This window comes from Helianthus annuus, chromosome 12 (assembly GCF_002127325.2).
Source record: "Helianthus annuus cultivar XRQ/B chromosome 12, HanXRQr2.0-SUNRISE, whole genome shotgun sequence".
Classification (NCBI taxonomy): Eukaryota; Viridiplantae; Streptophyta; class Magnoliopsida; order Asterales; family Asteraceae; genus Helianthus; species Helianthus annuus.
Window position 1 is genome coordinate 91,603,952 of NC_035444.2, and position 11,347 is coordinate 91,615,298.

The following is an 11,347-nucleotide window of genomic DNA, read 5'->3' on the forward strand; positions in this document are numbered from 1 at the left end:
GTTAGTAACTTTCCACACGATATATTTTGTCATTTTATATACTAGAATTACCACTCGCCACAATGCGGCGGAGATTCATTAGTTATATATCATGTTAGATGAAAAGCGAATGTTTCTCACATGACCACGAGCCTGTGTGTAAAACCGAGAAAAAAATAATTAATCGCACGTTGCGACAGACCTATCAAACGGGAAAAATAGACGCGCTGCGACGGACATGTCAAACAGGAAAAAAATAGATGAAAAAACGTTGAACCCTACACGCATGTTGCGGCGTGTTAACTTGGAAATTTAGAACAACACGTTAAACAGAGAACTTATGAAAGATGAAAAGTATATAGGAGACTAAAGTTGAAAGTAAAAAAAGTGTTGAGATTAAATTGCGAAAGATGTAAAGCTTTGGGTTGAATGTAAACAAAAATTAAAGGGGTTAAATTGCAAAAGATGAAAACTTTTGAATTAGAAGTGAAAAATCAAATAAATCAAAGGGGTTAAAATACCAAAGATTGAAACGTTAGACTTAAATTACCAAAGATTGAAACTTTAGACTTAAAAAAGAAATCAATTTCAGATTATGAAAATAAAAGAGATAATTAAAGGGGTTAAATTGCAAAAGATGATAACTTTTGAATTAGAAGTGAAAAATCAAATAAATCAAAGGGGTTAAAATGATAAAGATTGAAACTTTCAACTTAAAAAAGAAATCAATTTTAGATTATGAAAACAAAAGAGATAATTAAAGGGGTTAAATTGCAAAAGATGATAACTTTTGAATTAGAAGTGAAAAATCAAATAAACCAAAGGGGTTTAAATACTAAAGATTGAAACTTTAGACTTAAATTGCCAAAGATTGAAACTTTAGAGTTAAAAAAAAAAAGAAATCAATTTCAGATTATTAAAAAAAGAGATAATTAAAGGGATTAAATTGCAAAAGACGAAAACTTTTAAATTAGAAGTGAAAAATCAAATTAATCAAAAGGGGTTAAAATACCAAAGATTGAAACTTTAGACTTAAATGGCTAAAGATTGAAATTTTAGAGTTAAAAAAGAAATCAAATTCAGAATATAAAAACAAAAGAGATAAATAGATTTAGTTAAATTGATATTTATTATTATTATTATTATTATTATTATTATTATTTAATAAAAGAGATAAATAAAAAATAAAAGTGAGAAATTACCAGAGAATAACACGTGTCCAAAAAGGATTTTTATTTATTAGTATAGAAAGATTTTTTTTATTATAATATATTTTATCATTAATTAATAATTAGAGTTAAATGACATTTTAGTCCCCGTGGTTTGTTTCATTTTACCAGTTTAGTCTAAAGGTTTTATTTTTCGTCTGTGGGTCCGAAAAAGTTTCACCATTGCCATTTTAGTCCATTGGGTTAAGTTCATCCATTTTTTCTGTTAACGAGAAGGGCGGTTCAGTCATTTTATATGTAATTTTGTTAACTAGAAGGGCAATTCAGCCATGCACACACACCTTAAAATCTACCTTTAAATATATCTGTTGTTCATTTTATGGGATTTAAACACACATAACTTTGATAAGGATAAATTACTAGTGCCACTAGGTCAAGAGGTCTTCGACTCTTTAAGCGACCTTGAAAATGTTATGACATTGTGCTCAGATGATGCATTTATAAACCCGGCATTATTATATGAATTGGATACTCTAAGGCTATGGGGGTGGTGGATTGGATCATGGATCGTCATGTGGGACATAAATCTTGTGGTACACCGCCCCCATCCGAAACCATAGGGGTTCGCATGGTTTAATCCATGGCAACCATGACTCTCGTTCAATTAATTTAGAAGAATTCGATTGGTGGGTGATGATAGTGGATGATAGTGGGGGTCATGGTCGACACCATATAGGGTGGTGGATTAGGTTGGTGGATTAGGTTGGTGGATGAGGATGCGATGGGATGGGATGGCATGACACTGATGTGGAGGGTGGAGGTGATCATTTGGGTCATGACCGCACCTAATAGCCTTATACACCGGATGTTGACATGTCACTTGATACTAGTCAATGTACAAATGTGCATCAAGAACAATACACCAATCTAAAACCATATCTTAGGACACTAGGGGCAACGGTCGATTAAGAGCTTCGGGTACTTGGGTTAATCAGGAACACTGGCACACTGGCGCTAGCTTCTCGAGAAGCGAAATCGGGAAATCAATTTGGGTAGATGGTGTGAACTACAAACCACCCCCTCCCTCGGCTTGAAGGAACCATTTGATCTTGAAAAGCTCTCGAGTATCTAATGGATGATTATTGTTTTGTTTAATTTTTCATTTGAAATTAATTAAATTAGTTTTAACTGTGTTTGAAATATGTAACTTTGTTTTAATGTTAAAACAATTAGGTACTTTTAGTTGGATTTTGGTAAAAATGACGTGGCTATCCATCATTGGTAGATGTTTTTTTTAAACGACCAACAGAATCAATCCCGAGCACTCTCAGGGCATCCACTGGACTAAACAGAGTACTCCGAGAGTAACTCGAGTCCACCACCAATTCTGGGGAAAACCCGGTAACCCACCTCCCGTAGACACGACGGTGAAATTACCGGTAAAACCCGTTTGACTCAAGGATCGAACCCAAGTTTCTCTGGATCTCCTATCATTGCCCACCAGTGCCTCACTCTGCACCAAATAGGAGTTGAACTTGCATCTTTCAAGAGAAATGCAAGTCTTCCACCACTTGATCTAGAGATCATTGACCATTAGTAGATATTAATTGGGTACTTCGGGTACATTAGGTAGTGTCTTTAGTACCCTTAGGATGAGGGAGTGCCCTACTCAACCATCCCTTTAAGTGGATTGAGTAAACCGGGTAAATAGGGGTAACACCACCCCCTCCCTTCCAAGTATCAAAATCGAGTTGCATAATTGGGTTTCCATACTCGATCATCTTGTGCGTCTTGTAGCCGTTGTTTAACTGTTACAAAGACATTATTTAAAAAAAAACAACTTTTTAAAACTATATGCATCTCAACATTTTAGCCTTTTTTCCTCACAATCTTTTATACTCTCTACATTTTTCTATTCCTCACAATCTTTTATACTCTCTACATTTTTCTATATATACTCTCTACAATTTCTATACCAAAAATTACACAATGGATGTTCCATCTAATTCTAGTACTCTTGGGTTGCCTTCGGGTTAACCGATTCCGACAATTACTTTTATTTTTATTTTTTTTCTACTGTATTTTATGTTTTTTCTTAATTTTTGATTGTTGTATTTTCTTTTGCAGTAAAAAAGTGTAGTTTTTATTTTTAATTATTGTATTTTTTGTGTTTTGCATTAAAAAAAAGTGTATTTTTAATTTTTAGTTAATGTTTAGGTTTTTCAATTTCTTTTATTTTTAATTAATGTTTGGATTTTGTATTTTTTTTTTAGAAAAAAAAACTGTAGTGAGTACCTGAGGTAAGGTGTCCCTTTTCCCTTTTAAAATTTTTGAGGTAACAAACTTCTATTGACAAATCATATTAAGTACTCGGGTAAATGAGCAGGGTGTTCTCTCTATGAGTTTTTTACTGAAGTGCTGCCGATTTCAAAAATTTAATCAAAACTAATGTTGCTTGCCAAAATATTTCACAATTGATGCCATTGCCATTCAAAATGGCGATTTTTTATGGACTTGTAGGCTGTGCAGAACTTTTCAGAGAATTGCAGACTTTTGCAGGGAATTGCAGGACCAATCATTGGCCCAGGAAGTATCAGCCATTACAAATGGCGAATTTCCTGCACATATGCCATTAATAATGGCGATTTTTTTTGAATCCTGCACACAAAACCATTCTTAATGGCAAAACATTTAATTCTCTGCACAAATCGCCATTGTTAATGGCATATGTGCAGGAAATTTGCCATTTGTATTGGTTGATACTTCCTGGGCCAATGATTGATCCTGCAATTCTCTGCAAAAGCCTGCAATTCCCTGAAAGGTTCTGCACAGCCTACAAGTCCATAAAAAATCGCCATTTTGAATGACAATGGCATCAATGGTGAATTATTTTGGCAGGCAGCACTAGTTTTGATTAACTTTTTGAAATCAGCAGCACTTCAGTAAAAAACTCCCTCTCTGTCCTTAGAGACTCAACCTCGTGGTAACCATATTGTTTCAGATAAGAGACATGCCGAATTTTTTTTCCCATTGACATCCCCGTTTAACCCTTTTAGAACACATGTCCCGGTTAAAAAGAAATCAAGAAAATATAACATATTCAGTAAAAAAAACTAGCTATAAACATCTATAACACAAATTTGAATGTTTATAAAAATAAATAAAAAAGTGATTTTTTTATGTTGGATAAGTTATAAATGGAACCAAAGGAGTATATTCTAAAGAAAAAAAAAACTAGAAAGTGAAACAATTTTGTCCGTGTATAAAGTTAGTGACACGTGAGCCGACATCCAATATTTGACGTGGTTGCGTATATGAGTCATGGTCGCCATGTACACCATCTTATGCTCATCGCACTTGACAAATGGAAAATCCACCTGCTTTCCAATAAACAAATGTTTTATTATTCTTTTTTTATAACTAGAATTACCACCCGCCGCAATGCGGCGGACAATTCATTAGTTATATATCATGTTAGATGAAAAACAAATGTTTGTCACATGACCACGAACCTATGTATAAAACCAAGAAAAAATAATTAATCGCACGTTGCGACAGACCTATTAAACGGGAAAAATAGACGCTCTGCGACGGACATGTCAAACAGGAAAAAAATAAATGAAAAAATGGTGAACCCTACACGCCCGTTGCGGCGTGTTAACTCGGGAATTTAGAATGACACGTTAAATGAAAAACTTATGAAAGATGAAAAGTATATATAAGAGACTAAAGTTGAAAGTAACAAAAGTGTTGAGATTAAATTGCGAAAGATGAAAAGTTTTGGGTTGAAGGTAAAAAAATTAAAGGGGTTAAATTGCAAAAGATAAAAACTATTGAATTAGAAGTGAAAAATCAAATTAATCAAAGGGGTTAAAATACCAAATATTGAAACTTTAGACTTAAATTGTCAAAGATTGAAACTTTATAGTTAAAAAAGAAATCAATTTTACATTATGAAAACAAAAGAGATAAAAAGATTTAGTTAAATTGATGTTTAATATTATTATTACTATTATTACTATTATTATTATTATTATTATTATTATTATTATTTAATAAAAGAGATAAATAAAAAATAAGAGTGAGAAATTACCAGAGAATAACATGTGTGAAAAAAGGATTTTTCAAAGATTGAAACTTTAGACTTAAATTGTCAAAGACTGAAACTTTATAGTTAAAAAAGAAATCAATTTCACATTATGAAAACAAAAGAGATAAAAAAATTTAGTTAAATTGATGTTTAATATTATTATTACTATTACTATTATTATTATTATATTATTATTATTATTATTATTATTATTATTTAATAAAAGAGACAAATAAAAAATAAGAGTGAGAAATTATCAGAGAATGACATGTGTTAAAAAAGGATTTTTGTTTATTAGCATAGAAAGATAAGTTTAGGTAAAAGGAGATATTGTAATTTGTATACCTTCATCTTGATTTTATTTTATATAATGTTATGGTTGTTTTGTTGACCCATATATATTTTTAAAAGAGATATAATATTTTTGAAATAAAAAAGAGAGATAATATTTAAATAATTTTATAATTTCAAATTAAATATTATATAAAAAAAACTATTCTCACAAAATAATTTCATAATTTCAAATTAAATATTATATAAAAAAAAACTATTCTCACATGTTTTCTTGTTTGTAGAACATTTTTAAAGTTGAAAATCCATCTAGAAGGGTAATTTGATGGAAGTGAATGTGAATTGTAAAAAAAAAAAAAAAAGAAAAACGTAACATTGGCAATGGGGTTTTATCTTTCACACGTACTAACATACATGTAAAATGTAAAATGCGATGGCAGGGTTAGACGAACATGTGTAGTAGGCAATATTCATCCTTAGGTGTTTTGTGTTATGTGGCAGTCTAGTCAGTAATTAGGTATTATTGGGCGTTTTTTAAAATGGGTGTAGTAGGGATGAAGCATTATTGGGCATTATTTTTTGTAGTAAAATAAAATAAAAAAAAACATTTAAAAATCTTAGTGGCCAAGCAAATGGAAGCTCAAATGTGTTTGGCCAACAATCCCCCCATTCGGCGTTTTTCAAACCACACCAAGGGGCTTTTTTTGCAAGATAACGCCCAATCACGCCCAGGGGGCGGTGAAGGGGCGTTTTTGGGTGTGATTGGGCAATTTAAAAAAAAAAACGCCCCACTACGCTTGGTCTAATATGATTCTAAATAATTAGCCTATATATTATTCAATTATTCATTGTTTAATAAAAGAAACAAGCCCCCCCCCCCTCCCCGCGACAAACACCATGCCTGATGCTCCCAATCTCCCTTTTTTTATTAAAGGAGTTTTCGATGACATAAGAAAAACTTATGTGTCGAGCTCTGAGCCACGTCAACTCAATTTTCTTTATGTTATTATTACATCATAATTTTATCACTTAATTTATTTAATTTAACAACTTATAATACATAAATAAAAAATCTTTCAAACCTTATCCCGTCCAATCTCATGACACATCTCAAAATTAAAAAATGGGTTGTGCTCCTAATGTCATTTCAAAATTCAAAGCTTCTCTTACTTCATTTTCATCTCTCCTGCACTCCCTCGTTATTCTCTCTAGGGCTCAATCACCATGATAAGGAAGATTAACAAGAAGAGGCGACTGATAACAAGCGGCTGCGTTTAACGACATCCAAAAATGGTGGTGGTGACCTAACCTCCAGTCGCCGACGACGACAACTAGGGTATCATCACAAATCTGAAGTTTAATTTCCGGTGAGTTTTGGTAAATAAGCGACCATAAGTACAGTGTCGCTATTAAAATAGAGTCACTGTTAAGATAGTTCGAAGAGATAAATTCTGGCTATGGTTGGTTTTCAGCCTTTCACGTTCTAGACAATGCATCCAGAACCAACCAACAACAACACCGCCAGCGGCAGCGGAAATCCCAAAGACGAGTCCACTCTGAAACCACCTTCAAAAGATCCGAAGAATAAAGAAGATAAGAAAGATTTCGGATCTCGTAACTAATCACTAATTACTTCTTTTCTTTTTCGTATTTAGGTTTAACGATTCTGATTATTGTTTTTGAATGTGACAGTCGGAGGAGGATTTGGCGTTGAACCAACAGTTGGAGCTTTATGTTGAGAGAACTCAGGATGCAGACCAAGGGTTACAGAAGGTTGCTCTTGAGAGCATGAGGTACTGTTTGTTGAATGTTGATATAGATAGTTGTTTTGTGATTTTGTATTTGGTGAAACTATTGGTTTTTTGAATATATGTTTTGGTAGTGGTGTTGGTGTAGTATGTTTGAGTTCTGTTAGGGTTTTAGATTCCTATAAGGTGTTGATTGAGGAATATGTTAGTTTTGATAAGCAGAAGGAGGTTAGGGTTACATGTTTTATACTTAGGGATAATATTGTATATGTATATCCTCCTCAAAACTTGATTATAATTATAATATGAGAAATACTTAGTTTCGTATTTATGACATTTATACCTATATATTATGTAAGGATTTAGGTTATCACTTATTAGAGTTTGAACTGTTTAGAGAAGTAGAAAGGTATATTGGTAATATTTAAAGTTTCACCTAATGACACGAATAAATATTAAATTTTTAGTGTTTTGATTGATATTATTATTTTTTGGTTGGGTTAATATGAGGAATATGTACTATGGAACTCTTAAATCGTATGGAACTCTGAAGTTTCTGCGTCCACATTATGGAACTCTCAAATCGTATTACGAGACTATGCCAGATTCTGATTTAAAGGTATTTCTTTCATTTTCTTAACATAAATGATAAATTCCTTTTTATTAACTTTCTGATCAGGCTTTGTGTTTTTAATGCAGAAATTGCTTGCAGATGTACTATTAGTTTTGGCTTTGACAATGTCTGCAGAGGGTGATCGGGTAAGGGAGCCCTAGGCATATACTAATTTTTTTGTTTGATTATTGTGTTTTTTTAATGACGAGAAACCCCTTCCTATTGATATTCGCCTCCTTGGTGCTCTTGCTGAAAAGATGTGATGGTTTACACAGTTGTATACTTGTATATATAAACTTATGATGCATTCACTTATATTTCATTTTCACGGCATTGTTTTGATTATACGCCTAAATCTTATGCAGTGTCGAGCATTTGCCAAGGGTTTGCATTACAAATAGATGGAATTCGAAGGTGCACTTACCAAGAAGATGGATGCAGAACCTGTTGCTGTAGTCGAAGCACTCATTCATATAAACAATCAGTTACATTAGCATGAGGTGTATAGATATAATATTCTTTGTAGATCCATATAACTGGTCTTTCATATGAATGTACGACAGTATTGACATAAATATTAATTTAGGCTACAGTTGGAATATTGACCTAGGCTCAACAACTTCTGGATATGCAACTAAAAGAATCATGGTATATTATCTAGGATGATTTCATCCTGAAATCATTTTCACTTTCGTATTTCTTCTATAACCGTATCTTAATTCTGCAAAAGTTCCTTATAAGTACCATAACTAAATCATTATGTTGCTTGCAAATACAAGGTGTGAGAATTGCAGCGGTAGGATGATGCCCTTAAGGCATATACTGCAAAATCTGCTCAGGCATCAAGTCAACATCTCATTTTGGATGCTACGTTAGGTATTGTTTAAGTTATGAGATGTTCTGAATTTTCAGTACTTATCTATTGTGTGCTTCTAAAATTTATTGTTTTTCTTATTAAGCTATGCATTTACCTGTGATTAGGACAGATGAGGAGTCTTGCTGCACTGGCTCGATGGGAAGAGCTTAACAACATGTGAAAGGATTATTAGCACCAATGGTCTGTTGATAAGATATATGACTCTCAACAATATTTTGTTGCATTTGCATCAGTCTTATTATTATTCTTCTCTATGCCTCAGGCTGCTGATGCTGCCTGGAACATGGGTTAGTAGGATCAGATGCGGAATACGTATCCAAACTGGACGATGGTGATGAAACTAAACTCAGAGTGTTAGGAAATACTGCTGCTACTGGTGATGGTGGCAGCAATGGCACATTCTTCAGGGCTGTTCTGTTTGTTCGTAGGGGAAACGTACTGTTTGGATTACGGATTTGTTCGGTTATTTTTGTTTGCTTGGATAATTTTTAACTTATTATATTTTTACAGTATGATGAAGCACGCGAATATGTGGAAACAGCAAGAAAATGCTTGGCAACTGAGCTTGCTGCATTGGTTAGTTTATCTTTTATAAGTATAATATTTTTTCCAGCCTTATTATTGTAAAGAGTAAATTTCATTTTTGGTCCTTGTGGTTAGTTTTAGGGTTGTTCAAATCGTTCGCTGCTCATTGCTCGCTTGCTGATCGCTCGGAAAACGCTTAGAATATGCTCGCTTAGTTTGGTTCGGTTTGCAAAGGAGCCAAGCATGAGCAAAGGTCCGCTCGGCTTGGTTCGGCTCGAATTAATTTTTATTAATTTATTACATATATAATTATATATGCACACACAAATTACATGTATATTCATATTTTATACATACCGCTCTATTAGATTTGGACCACTATACTCAAATATATAATTATATTTGTAGGATCGAGTTTCGTGACCGAAACCGTGATTCGTGTGAGATCAGTTCAAGACGGGAGAGATTAGAGATGATAAACAAACAACTTTGTATTAATTCGGTAGTAAAACATTACAAATCGGCCCTATTACATGATAACCAAACTAATACCAAAGAAGTATACATCAGGGGAGAGACCAAGTGGTGATCTCTCCCCCCACACAATAAAGCAAACTGAGAACTCTCACAAATGAGCTCTCTGTCTCTCACTCTCCCCCTTGCAAATGAGACAAAGGGTGGTATTTATACCCACACCCATTTGTCTAGCAAACACACATGGTCAAGCAAATAACCCTCTCGTTGGACCACTTCAAACGAGCAGGTCAATACACGTTCGTTTGACCGTTTCACTAACTATTACAAATTCAGTGTAAAATAATAACTAATCTATTCGACAAGCATCGGACACAAAATCCGCATCAACAAATTCCCCCTTGTCCATTGCTATCGAATGCTGAAAATGCAACTGAAATCGATCTTCAGTCAAGTATTTATCTTCTTTGTGTTAACAAATTCCCCCTTGACCGATGATCCAGGTAGGTAGTATCTTGACGCTCCTTGTAAAATATTTCCCCCTTAAAGTACGCGTATCCGTGTTGGGTGTTGTGCAATTTCCTTAATTGACCGATCTTCCGCTGATCTTCCAATACTCCAACCGGCATTTGATAAGGGTTCCATTCTTTAAGAACTGCATCAAGTCTTGATCTATCATAAGAACTCTATTTCATACAAGCATACTACATTGGTAGAGGTTTCTGGTGAACTGTCTTCTGTAAACCGTCTTTGTGGAATCGACCAAGTAATGCACTTTAATCTTCAGCATCAACACTCAGGTAAGTCAGCTAGACCAAGTGTATCCCTTACAAGCTCAACCAACATGCTTAGTTGAACTACATCCAGCTCTCATTGTCTCGCCTTTGTGAAGTTGACCACGTAATGCACTACGGATCTTCAGCATCAGTACTCAGGAAGTCAGCTTGACCAAGTACATCGTTTGCAAACTCAACGAATTGAGTTACCTCCAGATCCCTGTAAAATCCCAAAGAAACATCAAACCCAAAACTGAATCCTGCAGGTCTTCAGTCTTGAATTATCAGCTTTCATAAAGATTCCCCAGGTCTTCAGTGAACAACGCTTTTGTAACTACTGTAGACTTTAGAAACCTGTATTTTTCCGTGCAAAACCCTTCACGCTGGCTGGAGAATTAATTAAAATCCTCAAATATGTGTCTGTGCAAAACATTCCACGCCGAACCGTTGGTATCACCAGAAAATCACAAACTCTACCACCTGTGATTGCGTTTAGAAATTTACCGAAGAAATTCATCATACGTTTATTCCCCCATTTCTTTGGTAAGATCTCTAAACCTTAACAGATTCCCTCCACTTCAAAGGAACTGTCGTCAACTTTCAAATGTTCACCAATTCCCTTCACTTAGTGGAACTGTCGTCAATCTTCACTGAATGTTCTCGGTTCCGAAAAATCACAAAAAACGACTTTCTTCTTTGCATATTCTAGTTGAATAAGAACGTCCCCTAGTACCCCGTAGGATCCGACTTGTATCCCTCCAAAGACTTTGTGAACTCGTTAGGACCGGTATTGACATTCTAGGTT